Source organism: Balaenoptera physalus, assembly GCF_965194825.1.
Source record: "Balaenoptera physalus genome assembly, chromosome: 6".
NCBI classification, from domain to species: domain Eukaryota; kingdom Metazoa; phylum Chordata; class Mammalia; order Artiodactyla; family Balaenopteridae; genus Balaenoptera; species Balaenoptera physalus.
The window spans coordinates 50,686,436-50,706,446 of NC_138885.1; the positions used below are offsets into that span (position 1 = coordinate 50,686,436).

Here is a 20,011-nt window from a genome sequence, read left to right on the forward strand (position 1 = left end):
ACTTTGGGTTGGCCAAACTGTATATGAAGAATGGTTCTCACAATTTTATATTTATTTCTCTCATGGGAAGTGATTTTGAAACAACTTTTTACATGATAATTTTTTTTTTTTTATTAACTAGGTACAAAATATTTTATTGTGTTGTTGACCTTTTTATTGATAGTCTGGACTTGATTTTCATATCATGGAAATTAAAAATTTTGTGTGTTAAGTTACAATGTTTTCCTTTGATTTTATTTATTATGAATCTTGCCATGCAGAATATTCCTATTGCTTATGTATTTATAGTTTCGATATTTTCATTTTTGTCTTCTGAGTTCTGTTACATAAATAGAAATGATTTTACTGCTATGAGATTATTTTAAAAATCTAGGGGCTTCCCTGGTGGTGCAGTGGTTGAGAGTCTGCCTGCCAATGCAGGGAACACGGGTTCGAGCCCTGGTCTGGGAAGATCCCACATGCCGCGGAGCAACTAGGCCCGTGAGCCACAATTACTGAGCCTGCGCGTCTGGAGCCTGTGCTCCGCAACAAGAGAGGCCGCGATGGTGAGAGGCCCACGCACCGCGATGAAGAGTGGTCCCCACTTGCCGCAACTAGAGAAAGCCCTCACACAGAAACGAAGACCCAACACAGCCATAAATAAATAAATAAATAAATAAATAAATAAAAGAACGTGAATTTCTTTAAAAAAAAAAAACTAATATATCTTCTCATAGTCCTTTTATAGATAGATCTTTTGTTTGTTTGATAGAATGTGGTCCATCTTGAGGTAGTAATCTAACTGTACAATTAAATTCTATTTGCTAATACTTTATTCGGGATTTTTATACCAATATTCATCTTATATGATTGTTTTGTACACTCTTTTGTGTGTTATTTATGTCAGTTATATAGATGTATGTCACTTATGAGAATATGGATTTTTTTTCTGTATATCCTGGAACAGCTGGTTCATTTGAGTTTTGACTTTTTAAGGTTTGGTATAATTTCTCTGTGAAACTAACTTAGCCTGGTACTCATCTGAGGATAGCTCTTTGGCCACAATCTCTGTATTTTATATGTTATTTGTCAACTTAGATATACTTTTTTTCGGAGTTCACATTTAAATATTACTTATTTATATTAATTTTCTCTATCACTTTTGTTTGAATGTCATCTCTCATTTCATGTATATCTATGTTTTGTCAGTTTATTTTTAATTAGGTTGGCTAAATGTTTATATTTTGTTGGTTCTTTTTGAAAGAAAAGAACTATTAGATTCATTATTGAATTTTTTCCTATATTATAATGTTAATCTCTGCTCTCTATTGATTCCTTCCTCATGACTCTTAAGGTTTACTTTGGTTTCATTCTTCTAACTTCTTTAGTTGAGCCTTACTTTCCTTTTTATTCTTACTTGTATTTTAATATAAATATTTAAGGCATACAGTTTTTTGAGCACCACTTTAATTGACCATAGAGTTCAGATGTGTAAGTTTACATTGTCATTATTTACTAGATATTTTTAAGTTATTGATTTGATTTTCTCATTGTCCCAAGAGATATTTAAGAGATGGTCATTGTTTTTCATTTTTATGTTGCATGCCAGGGGTTGATATTGTTGTTGTTTTCACTAATTAATTTTTTCCTAGGCTGTGTCTGGGTATTGATTGTTTTGTATCTTTTTTTTTTTTTTTTACAATAAGATACGCCATTTTAATTTATAGAGTCAGATTTTCTGGAATTTTTTAAAGCATGTTTTTTTCTGTTTTTGTCATCTTCATGAATATCAAATATGAGTTAGCCATTTTTTATGATTATATACATTTTTTCTAATCTTTTAAAACCCTTGTTTATTTGCATTTTATTTCAAAACTCTTTTAACTCCTGTCTACTATGCCTTTCCTGTTATCGTGGGGTTTTTTTTGGGGGGGGCTTTTTTTTCAGAAATGAAAATCTCCTTTGAATTGCTTTCACTATGGGCTTCAATTATACATCACACTTTTTACAATCTTTCTCTGCTCTCCTGATTACTACCAGCTCATGGTTAGCTTTAATTTTAAATTACATCTTTCCTAAGCTTTTGTACATCTATTTTGGACTCTTAGTTTATAAAGGCAAATACTTCATAAAAGTTTACATTTATTTATGTAACTCAGAGCAATGTTTTTGTTGCAATTTTTGTCTGCTCTATAAAAATGGTTTCCCAGCATATGTCTTCCATGTGCCATTGTCTTTTGTTCTTTCTCCTGTTTTTTTCTTTGCAGTGTCTTTATATAAATATTTTATAAATATTATTTTATAAATATTATTACTCTACAGTCTGTGCTCATTTGTTTTTTATATTCATTTTTGAATGAATTGTTCCTGGAGAGGCTGTTTGGAGGGAGTCTATGTAGAGAAGGGGCCATGTTCCAGAATAGCAGGGATTTTCCTTATGACACAAGCTTTTTACTTTTACTTTTTTCTAGCCACGTATACTGACAGTTATAACCTTCTTTCCAATGCAGCGTTTCTCTTTTTCTGCTTCACTGTCACAGTGCTTTTGAAAGTACAGTTCTCCGTGAGACTCATCCCTTATGTCTGTGCTTCCTTTTCATGCCAGCATAGGTGCTGACTACCACTTGCAGCACACACCCATTCCATCATTCCATTACTCCAAGCTGCAGTTTGTTTGATTTGCTCTTCGGTGTAAACCTCTCTCTTTTTTGAGAGAACCCTGCTCTGTCACTCTGAGATTTGCAACCAGAGACCTCTTCTGACAGCACCGTCACATAACTGTTTGCTTTTTCTTCTATTTAGCAGTGCTTCTTCACAAACTGTAGTTTGAGGTTATAGTCGACTCCTAGTTTTGTCAAGGAAGAATATGTTTCTGCTTCTTGCTCTCCTTGTTGTTTTGATGTTACTTCTAAGAAAAGAGGGGCATTTTATTTTTCTTCTCTCTTAAAAGAGGAAGTCTCCTTTATTTGCTTTTGAAATGCACTGGTGGAATTTGTTTTATTTTCAGAAAAATATAATACTTAGGCCCTAAATATTGTCAGATATTCATTATTATTATATAATTTAAATCATTTTAAGACAACTTTACTTCAGTAGAAATTGAAACAACATATTGCGAAGACTGTAAATTCTGTAATGTATCATACACATTAAAACATAGGCATTTGCAAATGTCCTTTAGTTCCTTTAAACCCTAATTTACTTCATAGCAAATATTTAGTTGAATAATGTAAAAGTAATCTGAATTATTTGTTAGGTTAGTGTTCTATAGAGAATCTGCAAGACTCTTTCTACCCCATGATAAGAAATGGTCAATATCTGTCTGTTCTGGGCTTATTTGCAATGGAAATGGCTCATCTTTGATGTACAACTTTTACTCTGCTTTAACTATTAATTCTATTTATTACCTCTGGAATTGAGGCATATATGCCATACACTTTGTGGGGGAGGAGGTACGAAAAAGGGTATTATTTTTTCTCTTTTGTGATAGCCTGTGTTATAGCTATGCCTTTCATTAGCAGTTTGACAGGAGGGAAATGACTTACCTGTCTATTTCTTCATCTAGATTGAGATACTTTCAAAGTTCCCTGAAAACTAAATGGATAATGTCTCAGTGATTCAGAATAAATCCGATTATTTCCACTAAAAAAGAAATACTCCAATTTGGATTAGAACCATATGGTTTGGATATTAGAGTTTTGGCCCGTATATAACTCATAATCCATTCCTCTCCTACCAATGTGTGCTAATTTACATTTCAAAACAGGGTGATATTTTAAATCCTAAGATATTGCAAAAATAGGACTCAACTGAACCAAATTCTTTCTAAATTGAAAAAAGATGGATAATTTTAAATGAGAAATGCTTTAAAGTTTGGATGCAACCAAAGTAATATATTTTTTCTTCCTTAGAATAATATATTCTTTCACACCAAAATCATTACTATGTATCAAAATGCTAGAAACTATAATTCTGATGTGCTGCAGTATTCCCAAGCTGGATAATATTTTACTTGGCTCTAGTGTTAATGGAATTTTGGCCTCAACATATGTTTAGTGAAGCCATTGTCTTTCTATTTAGAAAATAAAGGACCTCGGATGACAAGTTATATTATTTTTTAATATAAGGGGAAAATCTTACTAGAGAGTAAAGTTTTGAAGAAAAACATTCTAAGAGCTGTACATCTATAATTAATGTCTCGACCCAGTCCCTCATGCTTTTATTCTGAAGCTCACCTTTTTTCTAAGCACCAGCCAGAATAAACACTGGCTTTGTCATGGGGCAGGCTAATATAAAAAGAGCCATATGTGCTCAATGACACAGCACAAGGAGACAGACACAGGTCTTTGCTATAAATTCCCCCTTTTAAAATTTAGATTGCCACATTTTTTTTTCCTTTTCTAGTTAATTTAAATCAGTTCTGCCTGTCAGCCTGTACCTGACAAATAAAACATCCTAATCAAGTGTCTGGTGTGCAAAGCAGAAAGGTTTGGTCTGATGCTGGCAGACTTTTGTTTATTCCATCTCTATAACCATAATACCTAATGAAAGTCTTCAAAATTTTTACTAAGACAAGCTAGATCAGGTATATAAAAGGAGGAAGAAAAGAGAGTCGGTCAATTATTATTATCAAATTGCTGTCAATGGCACAAATCCTCATCAACCTGTTTTTTTCTGCCACTGTCAGGTCCTCCCAGGCCTTTAACATCTGATACCATCAGGTCAGCTGCTGGTTCTCCTTTTCCAAGGTCATAAGGTTTAACTGTACAATGAACTTACTGTGGTTTCCAGAGTCTTTCCACTGTAACGTATTTAGTCAATGAACATAAACTCTTAGGGGGAAAAACTGTGATGAAAGTAAATAAAGTGCCTTAATAAATGATTAAATTGTTTTCCAGGCATATGTTTTCATACGAGTAATAAAGTTATAATGAATAGGTTATCTAGCACATTAACAAAGGTGTAAGCAAAGATTGGCCAGTAATATTGGATTTGTAAGATGCTTTGGTATTGAAGGTATTGTTGCGGCCTCTTCAGCCTGGCACAACTCTGCTTATCAAGTTCATGTCTGAGTGAAAAGTACATGCCTTCTTTCTTGTGCTTAAATGTTCTCAAAAAAGTTGTAGTAAGTTTTGATTTTTTTCTAAATATACAGAAAGCCTGTACACCCCACGCTCTTCCATGAAATAATAGTTACAATGAATGCTAGTGAAATTCTTGAAACACAATCTGAACACAGTCTTTGCCTCACTTTACTTTGAGTCTATTATTCTCTAAGTGCTTGTGAGCTGACTCATTTTCGTGTCTCAGTGAATAAGGAGAAGTAGATGGTTTTCTTCCTCTAAAGTCTATAAGGAATTGTAGTTGCTAAAATGCTGATGAATAACCAGGAAATTTTATGAGTGACCTGGTCAATGGCAAAAATATTTCTTTAGGAAGGTGGTTAAAAGTAACAGATTGCACAGCAATTAATCTTATTTTATAAATTGTTTGTAATGGCTTCTTCTATAGCTATTCTCATATTTATATAGATGATAACCACAAATTTAGCAAAGCTATACTTGGTTTTGCAGTTGCAAATATGGCCACAACTTTTAGGGATATTGGAAATATTCCTGTAGGCAAACAGAGGCAAAGTAGAGAGACATAAAGCTGGGCAAGCGTTCCATTTCCAGGTCTACTGAGAATAGCAAGTCTCCACTACATGTATTCCTATTTTAACACCATTAATCAGTACAAAATGGTCACTGATATTCCAGACACTAGAAAAACTCACCCACTAATAGTGGATGAATACAAGTCACACTCTTACCCTGAATAAATCTGCATCAAAGATCTATAAAACATAATGGATTTTATTTATATTCAATTCTCTGTTCAATCAAGATACAGGTATAATGTATAGGACTTTAAAACTTGGAATAAAGATTGTGTTCTTCATGAAAAAGCACTGTGGCTTTCACAATGAATGAGTCAAGAAGATAGTAGAAAAGAAAAATGTTGTAAACCTTAAGAAGGAAAAACACATTCTCATAAACAATGTAAACGTTTTTTTCTGAATATATCCAAGCCTTCCTGTGTAATCTAAGGCTTAGCTTTAGAAACATTTCATTAGGTACTTGAGAGAAATGTATGCAAAGACAGATGGTTCAGCTCTGCAGTGGCTCCACTTACCTCAGCATTTATAATAGCCTTCTCAAATCCGAAATAAATAGATGACCTTGAACCTCTCCCTCCTCAAATGTGCTCTGTATTTATCATTTTGATTATTTTTTCTGTTATGAGGATTTCCAAACTCACATTCCACTTTTCTCTCAATGTAGAATGAACTTTCATGACTCCATGGCTTTATTGACACTACCCTTGCTTAAACTCCATTCATTCCCTAGTCTATGATGCAAAATCCCCCTTCAAGAACTCAACCCAAACGTTTCCGCCTATAATAAGAACTTCCTCCAATCAGAGTGTTTTCATATCACCTCATTTACATTCCAATTCTGACTCTTTATCCCAGTTTCTACATTTCATCTCAGTTGTGTACATTCTCAGTCCCCTTCTGGGTTTAGTCAACTGGACCTGTACATGAATTCCAGCATTCCCATGTTTCAGCTTTGTGGCTTCAGGAAAATAAGCTAATCTTTCAGAGCCTCAATTTCTTCATATTTAAAATAGGAATAACAATACTAACTCAACATATTTTTAAAGCGATTAGATGAAATCGAACATGTAAAATCCTGATGTATTATACAATTTAACTAGATTATGATTAGTCTAATGTCAGGCTCTATGTCTCAAATGCCTAGACCAATATCTTGCATATAGGTCTGACTCATTTAACTTCTTATAAGCCTCAAATCCCCTAGAGAAGATAAAAAGAATTCTAACCCATGATCATGAATAACGCCATAACCCAAAAAAGAAGAAACATGATGATCTAAGCCACTAGATGGATTGTTTTTTTTTTCAGAGGAAACAATAAAGACTAAACTACATGCATCCACATCCTCAAATGTCTCATTCTACTCCGGGGTTATAAAACCCAATCAATCAGTCAATGTGAATAATACTGAACACGGTACAGGAAACCCATGCTTTATGCCTGGCTCTGCCATTTCATGGTCATGTGAAATGCTGCAATTCTCAGTCCCTCTCAAAAGTTCTGTTGTATTGATCTATAAAATGGGTATTATCACCTATGCATTCACTTCCAAGTATTGTTTTTTTTTCTTTATAAGTTTATTTATTTTATTTATTTATTTTTTGGCTGCACTGGGTCTTCATTGCTGCACATGGGCTTTCTCTAGTTGCGTCGAACGGGGGCTACTCTTGCGGTGTGCGTGCTTCTCATTGCAGTAGCTTCTCTTGTTGCGGAGCACGGGTTCTAGGCGCACGGGCTCAGCAGATGTGGCGCAAGGGCTTAGCTGCTCCGCGGCATGTGGGATCTTCCTGGACCAGGGCTTGAACCCGTGTCCCCTGCATTGGCAGGCGGATTCTTCACCACTGCGCCACCAGGGAAGTCCCTCAAGTATTGTTGATGGGATCAAATGAGATGATACAAATACTTTTGGCAAATTGAAAAGAAAAAAAAAGATGTTTGAAGCCAAACTCACCTAGTCTTATAAACAAGTTTTACAAAACTTATTGCCAAGTAATGTAGAATGTTTCTACATCTGCAAATACAGATAATAGTATCTGCCTTGTAAAAAAAAAAACTTGGGAGCATTAAAGTTAATATAACACACATTTCATGTTACATAGCAGTTGCTCAGATGTGCTAATATGTATTATAAGGCATTATTTTATTATAAAAAATAGAGTGCGGACACAAAAATAACAACTTTGATATTTTAAAAGGTTTCATTAATATGTTTTTAGCATGGGTTTAGTTCTTAAGACAAGTAAATCTATGACCATTTTAACTTTTGAAACTTTGCTTTTCTCATTTATTCTACCAACAGCAATTCATGTAAATCTTTAAATCATCCTCAACGATTCAACCAAGGTACTTCACTCTGTCTAGTTAAAAGAGATAGCGTTTAGGTTACCTTTATTTTAGCACCTAAAATGTACCACCTTGCCCAAAGAAATTGGTTCCCATTAGGAACTAAACCTAAGAGGGGGGTCACTGCAGGCAAAGCCTTAGCACCATAATGGAAGTGAGCATTTCATATTTTAATGTGGTCAGTTAGGCCATACCCTGCCAGGAGTACTTTATAACTACTTAATATTTCCCAGTCATTTGAATGTAAATAAGCTTGTCAAGAGAATTTGGATAATTTTTTTTTATTTTTATTTTTTTAAGCAACCATGTTTGGCAGGCACACTTTTCCAAGATCACCCAGCTTCAATTTTAAATTTCAAAAGCCTCACATTTAATCCCTTGAGCTGGCCTGGTACCTTGCACCATCTGTTCCCATGGTTTTGTTATAACAGCGAGCACCTGCAGAGTTTTGCAACATTTCAAGCTGATTGTGGACAAAAATCAAAATAATTATAATTTTCATAAAGTAAAGACTTCCATTCAGACACCACAATCCCATCTAACATGGATTTTGGGAAACCAATCTTGCTCATAATGTGTTTCGTATGGATAAGGATAATTTATTTCTATTTTGTTTTTGTAGAAGGTCAATCCTTTAAAACACATGTACAAGCAATGTGGAATTCTCACACTCCAGTCACATCCATAAAACTCTTGTGTAATCCTAGTCAGTTCTTAGATCAGGGCTTCTTACTGTATTTTGATCAGACAAGGCCATCAGCCAACAGCAATGATAAAGTTAGTCTTCTTTTTGATTGTTTGCACTTTTTGTTGTTTTTTTCCCCCTTTATATTAGTAACAGTAAGATAACATTTTGGCTTCAAATATTTTCCACTGTCAATAGAATACAAAAATTCAGGTATTATCCATTAAAGACAAAAAGGGGAAAGATAAAATGAGTGTTCCTTCTCCCTGCAATTTTGGGATAGAGAAGTAATTCATGTAAGCACAAACTTTGTTATTAGAAAGCCTGAACTTTTGGCAGAATCAACGTCCTCCAGTAGCTAAATATCCCACCAATATGTAGACCATCTAGAAGTCACTAGAGAATTACTCACGCAGGATAAAGAAATATAAGATGGATACCCGAGTATTGACCTTTGCTCTTTGTCTTGGTATTTAGAAAGAAATCTTAATGAGTTGGCAATGATGCTTAGCCTTTCATTTTCTGTTTAAAAACATTATCCTTTATTCACATTGCATTTCTAAGATTCTTTAAAACTTTAATTTGAGTTTCGTTTGAGTCCATTGATAAGGAGCTAAGTATAAGTCTGACCTAATTTACCTAGATGTTCAAAAAGGAGTAATAATTTTGTAGTATAAGTATTAACTCATTAAGACATGATCATATACATGGTAGAGTGTTGGTAAGTAAATTAAGAGTTGTAGCTCTATAATATTGGAGTCTAATCAGTACCACTCAAGGACACCCCCTAAAAGAATATTAACACCTAAGAGAATATACCATTTGTCCACTGGTACCAAATCACTTTTGGCATTGAAAGAGAACAGTAAAACCACCAAATGTGAGCTGTCATTCCTAGAGGAACAGTAGGAATGAACGTGGTACTCAGTTGAGAAGATTAAACAACAAGGATCTTGTAGAGATGGCTGTGCTGGTGGTGACTTGGTGATAACTGCAACGCCCAATACAGTGGAGGCAAGTACAGCAAGAACTGATGTGACTGGAGGAGCTTCAGACAAGATACTGCTCAACAGATTAAACAAGAGTTGGTGGTTGCAGAATTGGAGCAGAGTCTGTGAGAGAAACACTGGCAACATTTGGAAATATTTTGTAGACAAAAGTATTTTATAGGGGGCTGAATATACAATATCAAGTAACGGGAAGAAATAACATACTAAATTTGAATACTAATTTTAATGCCACCTCATTTGCTCTCAAAGCTTGGAGAAATTTGTATTACAGTAATGAGAACATTTTTTTAAAATTTGAATTAGAAGTTTTATTTGGAAAGTTGTCATAGACCAACTTAGTTCGATTACTCTGCATATAACTTAACCTGAATAACAGCTTTGTTTCATTGTTCTGTGGGACATCATTAGACCATGGGAGTTCTCTTTTAAGTCTATGTTTCTTGCCTTCTTCATATGAAAAATTAAAAGGTGTTGTTAGTATCTGAGAACTGCTTTCCCATTAAAAGACAAAAAGAAGATAAACACTACTGGTCTGAACAATTATTTTTTAGATGTAAGCTAATGAATATATCATATACAAAGGTCATTTCTAAAGTATTTCTAAAGTATTTGTCAGTGAATAGAAAACTGGAATAATCCTTCTGACTCCCAGAACTGGAGTACTAGAAATATTAATAAATCAGAAGCCTGAAGACTTGAACTCTTGTTCCAATTTCCATTTTTAGCTGAGGGAAATGGAGAGGGTTAGAAAAGTCACTTTTATTGGATTTATCTTTTTAAATCAAATGACAAGCTTCATGTGGGTAGGGATTTTATTTGTTATGTTTATTATATTCCTAGAAAAGTGTGTGATAAGTGCGGATTTGGAAAGATGATCTCTTCAATCTTTCTTAACTCCAATATCCACACAATAATAAGTAACCAGATGTGATAATATACTGCACCACAATACGCTATACTATATCTAAGAGAAGAGAATGTTAGAAATGACGGAGTATCTGTTGTCTTTCATTCTAGAAAAGTTTACTTAGTGCAGTGAGTCCTTTTACTCAAGATTTTGATTTTTTTTTTCCCCAGTCTGATTGCGTTCCCACACCATAAACTTATTTTTCATTTTTAATTAGAACCCTGGTTATATGTAGAGCTGTTGTAGATAGTAGGATGTATCAAATGCCAACATCTTAATCATAATATAACAAATGACTCTTCGATACTGTTGTTAGAGTTCAAATCTCCAGTTGTGGCTTGATTTGATAACTGGCTGGAATTGGTTGTGAATCTTCTCAGAAGTGACACACTTTCATGTGTCAAGGCCGGTGACATTCACCTCTGAAAATCCCACTCAAATATTCCTGAATTTTTTAAGTCACAGATAATCCTATATTATGTAATAAAGGATAATTATATAAGGAAGAATTAACACAACGTGTTAATAAACACACAAAAAGCCTGTTTAAAAATACCAGGTAAATAGAGGTTGCCATACTGAGTGAAGTAAATCAGAGAGAGAAAGACAATATCATATGATATTGCTTATATGTGGAATCTAAAAATAATGGTACAAATGAACTTATATACAAAACAGAAATAGAGTCACAGATGTAGAAAACAAATCTACGGTTACCAGGGGGCAGGAGGGGGATAAATTGGGAGATTGGGATTGACATATACCCCCTACTATATACAAAATAGATAAGTAGTAAGGACCTACTGTATAGCACAGGGAACTCTACTCAATACTCTGTAATGACCTATATGGGGAAAGAATCTAAAAAAAAAGTGGATATATGTACATGTATAAGATTCACCTTTCTGTACACCTGAAACTAACACAACATTGTAAATCAGCTATATTCCAATTAAAAAAAAATAAAAATACCAGGTAAAATTTAAATATATGGTCTGACTGAATTCTGAATTTTATAAATTCTGAATATTTTATGAAAATTAGCAAAATACCTTGTTTTCATTTTTGCCATCATTATCATAAAATAGTTGTCCAACATTTTAAATAAGTGATACTAATTTCATATTTTATCCCCCCTATAACCAGTTCCCCCGGCCCTCTTAAAAAAAAGATTCTTCTGATGGGGCTCTCACTACTCTTGGCCAATGGGAATGCTTAATTAATGTAAAAACGAGAATTAATAAATATCAGTAGGGATAACGTGGAGTTCTGTGCTTAGTAATTTTGAAACGTTACATTCAAAAGACATGGTAAAGAAGAGATGTCACATTAATTGAGCCATTACAAGTTGCCAAACACTGTGCTAGGTACTTTCTTATTGATCTTTCTTATGGAACCTATCCCTATACTGAAGTTAAAACAACTGAGGCTCCCAGAAGTTAAGTAGCATACAACTGGATATCATCCAAACATAGTATGGTCTAAATGCCACACTTGCGCCAGCCCTTGCGTGTCTCCCTAACCTCATCTTGGATCAGCCTTCTCATCACTCTAGTTATTTTGAAATATCACGCTTGTTTTTTCCATAGCAGGGACTGGGATTAACTGATCTAGAATAATCTAGCCCCGTATCTTTTCATATCATACCTGTTCATTATTTGTCTCAGCACCGTATCACCCACACAGGAAGGCTTCTCTTGACCACTCAGTCTAAATAAGGCCCTTAAGACCTGCTTACCCCAGTCTCTCTCTAGCACATCACCTTACTTTATTTTCTTCAATGCACATATTGCTGTCTGTGGTTGCCTTATTTATTAAAAAAAAAAAAAAAAAAAATTGTTGTCTGTCTTCCTTGGTAGACTCCAAGCTTCATACCAACAAGAGCCAGGTCTCTCCATTTCCTAGTGGCCAATAAATATTTATTGTGTAAATCAATGAATAGAAGCTCCGAACTTTTAATTATAGCATTCCTGATCACATGGCAATTATTAGCTATCTGTTTGACTTCTTTTACTTATGACAGCATACTGAGACTTTGACCACATACTTTAAGTCCAGACAAGTTTATAGTCTTTCATTCCCCCTGATATTAATACTTAGAGAAACAATTCAACAGTAAAATCAACAAATGATAAGAATCCAAATTTAGGATACTGAAAAGAAAAACACCAAGGTAAATGTTTATAAAGACACAAGTCTATTAAACCACAGAGTTCATCTCTAAAAGTTATATATTTATTATAGGTTGAATATATACATGATACCTAAATTAAAAAAAAAAAATCTGGGATTCGAAGCTTTCATACTATGTGAGAAAACTTGCACAAATAAAAATTTTTGAATTACTATTGATCGCAACATTAAAATTAAAATCTAAAGCAACTCTGATTATTTAAGGCAGTATATAGTCCCTTGATTGATGTTTTGAATTTGTATAATGGACCTATCAATGATTAGGGTATAGCACAATTTTTAAAAATTTGTATTATTACAAATAATTTGTAATTATTTGTTTTAGTGACTATTTAGTGCTGGTCCATCTGACAAAACTGATTTTGAATCAATTTGGAAAATGAATCAAAGTATTATATTATTTCTCATATAGTACACTTCCAATATTAAGCATTATATTTTTTAAATATACGCTTTTACTGCTTTTTTGTACAATTTGTGCATTAGGTATTTGGAAGTGAATTGTAAGTTTTGTTATTATGGAGGCATTAAATAAACATAATATTTTATTTTGAAATAAGTGTAGAATTCAGATAAACTTTCATCTGTCTCACTACAGCATGACTACTTTTAATACTGAAAGTCTTAATGATGTCTTAATACCAAAGAGTGGTTTCAGGTTAAAGTGTGCTACAAGTGCTTCTGCTTTATCAGAATTCCCTTTTAGGATTTATTGAGAGGGAGACATTCAGAGTGTCGTAAAAAAATAAAACTGATGCTTTGTTGTTGTTGGGCTATAAACACTGTACTTTGGTTGGTTATAATGCTACCAAAATCCACACAGTACTTAATTTATCTAACCTTCTGATAGTGAATGAACAAAGGTAAAAATAACAGGCTAGTTATAAACTAGTACTATGGTGATGACATTGTGAATTATTTAAAAAGGGCATATTCAGTGTGACCATAGAGCCATCAATCATAATAGACATTGATGAGAAAAAGAGGTTTCAGTCACTTCCTATCTGCAAGGAGAACAATTCTATCTCACAGGTAGCTATGAAGTGCTGGGTGACCTGATGTCACTTGCATTGTTGCTCTACCCTTTGAACGGAGCGAGTAGATTCTCTCAATATTAGAATCGAATGAGTAAATAAATTCGCAGTTCACTGCCACTCTCCTTCTGAGTGCACACTTCAATTTGTCTAACAATAGAGAGGACAGAAAAGCAGAAATCTCTTAAAGCGCAGATGAATTTTTTATGGAATGTTCAAATCCAGCTGCAAAGGATAGGGTTTTAAATGGTAGCAGACACTCTTTTAGAGGGAGCCCCAAGAGACGAAATCTTTTGGAAATGTTTTGTACTGAATTCATTCCTTTCCACGTACACATATGTAGCTTTTCTTCTTCTGAAGCCCTGCTTTTACTAAATTGTTCCACCTTCGAGTTCACATTGATCACTGATATGCCAGATAAAAACACTTCCTTTATCTTTAATACACAGAATTTCAATTTTAAGTAAGAACAGTTTTTGAAGTGCATGTGTGTAATACTGCTGTATTTGTCTGCTTCCTTCGATAGGGAAATTAAGTTTGCAGGGGAAGAAAGAGGTGGCTGGTTAAGAAATTTTTAAAAAACATATTAATAATTTTAACGTTTTTTTCCATTCAGGTGATCAGAATAATTTTGATTACCACAATTTCTCACCTCAGGTTCTACTTGAATGTTAATATTGCGTGCATTAATTTATATTATTTAAATTTTTGAATATCACTTTTCCCCAGTCACAGAATCCTACAAAATCCTTTGGCATTTACAAACCACAAAGCTACAAAACTGTGCATTTTTTTTTTCTGTATGGCTGTATGGTAAAATCCACTACTTCACTCTAGCATATTCACATTTTATGGCATAAACCCATGAATTATATGAATGTTTCTTTGCAAAGATTCTCTTAAAAATTAGTGAACGTAGCTAAATAAGCTTTCCCCCTCTGCCTCTATCCTCCCTCGGCCCTCCTCCACCCACCAGCGTTACCCCTCCCTATTAGAGTGGAAACATGAAACGTGTTTGCATTGCATTCTGCATCTGCACTGTAGTCTCTTGAAGCCTGTACACTACTCATTTTTATTCACTTTTCCTCTGTAATATATTCTGGAAGCATCTTCATCTCAACCTAACCTCCAGAACTACTTTAAAAACGTGTACCACCACTTAATTGTTAATAACAGGTAAATCAAAGGTAAAAGATAACTAATTAATTTTCTAGCTCAGTTTTATTTTACTGTTACTGTTTTGAGAAAATATAACAAAACCCCATTAGTGTTAAGGTAAGCCCATGAAACAACATAATATAATGCAAGAAAGACATTTAATAGTGTAGAGGAATGTTAAATTACTAATTAACTCCAAGTTACTGTATAAGAAAGCATAGTAATTTACAGGATTATTGCAATATGCAGCTTGGATTGCCATGAGGGTCAGCTAAGGAGCATTTCTTTCTCTTTCTCCCCTTAGTGTGGTGGTTACTGTAAAAATCTTCTCATATTAAAACGCACTGTCCTACCCACAGTTCATTGCTGCTAATTAGCAGCAGTTGAGATTTTGCTAGCAGTGATTTTTTTTTTTTTTTTTCTATGTTAAGCTGCCAAATGTTACCAACTGCTCGAGATTCTCCATGCACAAAGTGTCCAGCTGCCCGGCTTGCACCACAAGGCTGTGTCTTTCAGCTGTTTCCTGTCAACTTTAACACCTGTGCGAAGAAAACAAATCAGATTGTCTGTCCTGCCTTTTGTGATGGGAAGGTTATCAAAAGTGCTCTGGATATTCTGGCTCATCCTCACCATCTACTTCTAGAAAATTGCATTGAACACACACACACACACACACACACACACACACACACACCTTTTTATTTAAGCACCCAGTTGAGACCAGTGGCTCTCTGAAACTTAAATCACTGCCATATCTGCCATGTCAAAGTCAAGGGTTTTCACGGCCTATTTAAACTTTTATTTAAGCAATAAGGCTTGGGAAAGTCATCTTTTAGTTTTACCTAAATATATAAGAAGAATGCCATAACTTTGATTAATAATTGATTAAATCAACCATTCCTACATCAAAGACAGGAAGAAGAGCTCTTTGCTGAAAGGCTAGACTATCAAATAGGACTTTGTTGTCTTCAACATCGCTTTAGAACTGCAGCATTACAGAGTAAGAAGAACATTAATTTTTGAGGTCTTATATAATCATGTAAAATAAAATTGACTCCTTTTTCTCCTTAATTAAACACTAGTAGTGTTAAAACACTATAAATTTAGAAATAATCATACAGCCTAATCATTTCCTGTCAGTTCCATTGGCTTTATGACTAATTTATATTTAACCTTCTTGGGAACCTACAATCAGAATGTACTTTTTTAAAAAATTCAAAGCAACTGTCACTGGTGTCTTATACCTGTGCAAAGGGGAATCAGGACTTAACAATGTTTTAAAACTCAAAGATGATATATAATGGACTGTCCTGTTTATATGATTTAGTAGCAAAATAGCCTCTGCTTTCTTATGATTACAGAGCAACTGATAAATTCCTAGCTCATTTGTTCCTATTTTCTATTTATAGTGATAAATTTAATGTTAAAAATAATTGTAATTGTATAAATGTGCGTGTATTTACATTAATATTAGCATTACAATGTATTTAATTAGGCAATCAGAATTGAAAGGGGACTGATTTTGGTCTATATGTTATATCTGTTTGATACTATTATTTTCTTTACCTTTCGATTGAAATATTTTAACTGAATTTGTTCTTCCTTCATTTGTACTTTAAAAAGGCAAAAGGATTGTAAAATTTACGTATGACATGAGTATAAAATTCATTGTCCCGACAGGAATGAATCCACGCAGACTGTGATCAAAACTGTAGCCCTAGGGTAACACAGAACGAGTGTCAACTACATTTTGCTGTTAAGTTTCACAAAAATCCCCTCTGGGAATTTCAATCACAATATTCTGAATCGTATTTATGTAACGGTTACAAAAAATAATAGAGAGGGCACATCAAAATTATACATGCTTGAATTTCAGAACCATAATTTTGTGATTTAAGAACAAAATATTCTTTGAATTTTGCTTTTTTATGAAAAAAGGAATGATAAAGATATTATTCAGTTTTCAAGACTATATTACCAGAGATTTAATGTCAAATTCCTGTTAATATAACTTTCTTCTCCCTGAACTATTTGAAATTTATTCAGTCAAAATTATCAAATAAGCACATAGGTAGGCCAGTATCACTATGATTACTGTCAAATACTTTTTTTTTTTCTTCCTTTCTTCACCCTCTGCATGTCTGCACTTGGAGAAAGAGACACCTGGTAGAGGGATGTGAATACTCTTTAATTCCTACCAACGCAGATGATTTTACAGGCACCGGTAAGAAAATGTACAAAAAGAAATTATTTAAAGCCAGTAATTGATTCTAACTTGTTCAAGTGCCTGATTTTTCATAACTGAATAAAGGCCTTCAGATTATGAGCAGGACTTTGAAAAGTGGGTTAAACTCGTTGAACCTCAGTAGTTCAGTCTGCACATGGGGATAATGACACCAATTTTGTGTCACTGTTGATGAATAGTCTCAGTTTTAACTAGGCGTGTAGAAAGGTTTTGTAAGTTTCTGGTGCATTGAAGATCTTCTTGATACAGAAGCAATCAAACTCCATGAGCCAGGGCTGGCCATGCTCTCCCTGATTTTTCTTTATCAAATCTTGCATAGGAAAGGTTGAATAGAATGAACTCTTTCAAGCTGTGGTATGACTGACTGAGGAAGATGAAACCTTACTCCTCCAAAAGACATAATATTGTATGAGGTAAGACTAACTGATCAGTTGAGTGGCTACAAATTATCCTGTGCAGGTGGATAGGTCGGGAGTGGGGTTAGATGTTTGGAATTGATTTCTCAGAGCACCATTAAAATGTCACTGTAGAATCCTACCAATAGCATCACCCCTTCTCACATACATGCCTGTAAATTTGACTTTTTAAAAAAAACTCTCCTGTTAGTCAGAAATTATTTTCTCTGAGGTGTTATTAAAATGTGACAAATTATTATTTTATGGGCTTTGTAGGGGAATAGAAAACAATTAAAAATAACTGCTAAAAAAGTAAATATGTGTGGCATGAAGAGCCCATGGGCAGATGATAATCTCTGCTTGGATTATTTGCTATAAGATGTGAATATGTTGTCTTTAGGGGAAAAAAATGCCACTGAATAAGCTTTGATTCTATTCTCAAACTCTCATGTCCCCAAATAATCGATCTATGTAATCCTGCATAGTATTAGGTATGGTATATTTCTGCATAGGCCCAAGCACCAACTAGTTACTATGGACCTATAAAGGAGAAATAATATAATCCTGACTTCACATAAAAAATAAATAGCAATGCCAAGCAACATTAAAAAGATGCTGTATGGGGCTTCCCTGGTGGCGCAGTGGTTGAGAATCCGCCTGCCGATGCAGGGGACACGGGTTCGAGCCCTGGTCTGGGAAGATCCCACATGCCGCGGAGCAACTAGGCCCGTGGGCCACACCTGCTGAGCCTGCGCGTCTGGAGCCTGTGTTCCGCGGCAGGAGAAGCCGCGAAAGTGAGAGGCCCGCGCACTGCGATGAAGAGTGGCCCCCGCTTGCCGCAACTGGAGAAAGCCCTCACAGAAACGGAGACCCAACACAGCCAAGAATGAATGAATGAATAAATGAATGAATGAATAAATAAATAAATTTTTTTTTTAACATCTTTATTGAAGTACAATTGCCTTACAATGGTGTGTTAGCTTCTGCTTTATAACAAAGTGAATCAGTTATACATATACAATATGTTCCCATTTCTCTTCCCTCTTGCATCTCCCTCCCTCCCACCCTCCCCATCCCATCCCTCTAGGTGGTCACAAAGCACCGAGCTGATCTCCCTGTGTTATGCAGCTGCTTCCCACTAGTTATCTATTTTACATTTGGTAGTGTATATATGTCCATGACACTCTCTTACCCTGTCACATCTCACCCCACCCCCTCCCCATATCCTCAAGTCCATTCTCTAGTAGGTCTGTGTCTTTATTCCCGTCTTGCCACTAGGTTCTTCATGGCCTTTTTTTTTTTTTTTCCCTTAGATTCCGTATATATGTGTTAGCATACTGTATTTGTTTTTCTCTTTCTGACTTACTTCACTCTGTATGACAGACTCTAACTCCATCCACCTCATTACAAATACCTCCATTTCATTTCTTTTTATGGCTGAGTAATATTCCATTGTATATATGTGCCACATCTTCTTTATCCATTCATCTGTCGATGGACATTTAGATTGCTTCCATGTCCTGGCTATTGTAAATAGAGCTGCAATGAACATTTTGGTACATGACTCTTTTTGACCTATGGTTTTCTCAGGGTATATGCCCAGTAGTGGGATTGCTGGGTCGTATGGTAGTTCTATTTGTAGTTTTTTAAGGAACCTCCATACTGTTCTCCATAGTGGCTGTATCAATTTACATTCCCACCAACAGTGCAAGAGTGTTCCCTTTCCTCCACACCCTCTCCAGCATTTATTGTTTCTAGATTTTTTGATGATGGCCATTCTGACCGGTGTGAGATGATATCTCATTGTAGTTTTGATTTGCATTTCTCTAATGATTAATGATGTTGAGCATTCTTTCATGTGTCTGTAGCCCATCTGTATATCTTCTTTGGAGAAATGTCTATTTAGGTCTTCTGCCCATTTTTGGATTGGGTTGTTCGTTTTTTTGTTATTGAGCTGCATGAGCTGCTTGTAAATCTTGGAGATTAATCCTTTGTCAGTTGCTTCATTTGCAAATATTTTCTCCCATTCTGATGGTTGTCTTTTGGTCTTGTTTATGGTTTCCTTTGCTGTGCAAAAGCTTTTAAGTTTCATTAGGTCCCATTTGTTTATTTGTGTTCTTATTTCCATTTCTCTGGGAGCTGGGTCAAAAAGAATCTTGCTGTGATGTATGTCATAGAGTGTTCTGCCTGTGTTTTCCTCTAAGAGTTTGATAGTGTCTGCCCTTACACTTAGGTCTTTAATCCATTTTGAGTTTATTTTTGTGCATGGTGTCAGGGAGTGTTCTAATTTCATACTTTTACATGTACCTGTCCAATTTTCCCAGCACCACTTATTGAAGAGGCTGTCTTTTCTCCACTGTATATGCTTGCCTCCTTTATCAAAAATAAGGTGCCCATATGTGT

The 20,011-nt window shown here is 34.7% G+C and overlaps 1 long non-coding RNA gene across 1 annotated transcript; it reads right to left on the reverse strand.

The window, feature by feature from the left end:
* Window positions 1-691: 691 nt before the first annotated feature.
* LOC309662472 lies at window positions 692-18,525 on the reverse strand. The gene is made up of 2 exons (XR_014264717.1): window positions 16,614-18,525; window positions 692-15,507 (listed from the first exon to the last, which is right to left on the reverse strand). It is a non-coding gene; the product is annotated as an uncharacterized lncRNA (long non-coding RNA).
* Window positions 18,526-20,011: the final 1,486 nt, after the last annotated feature.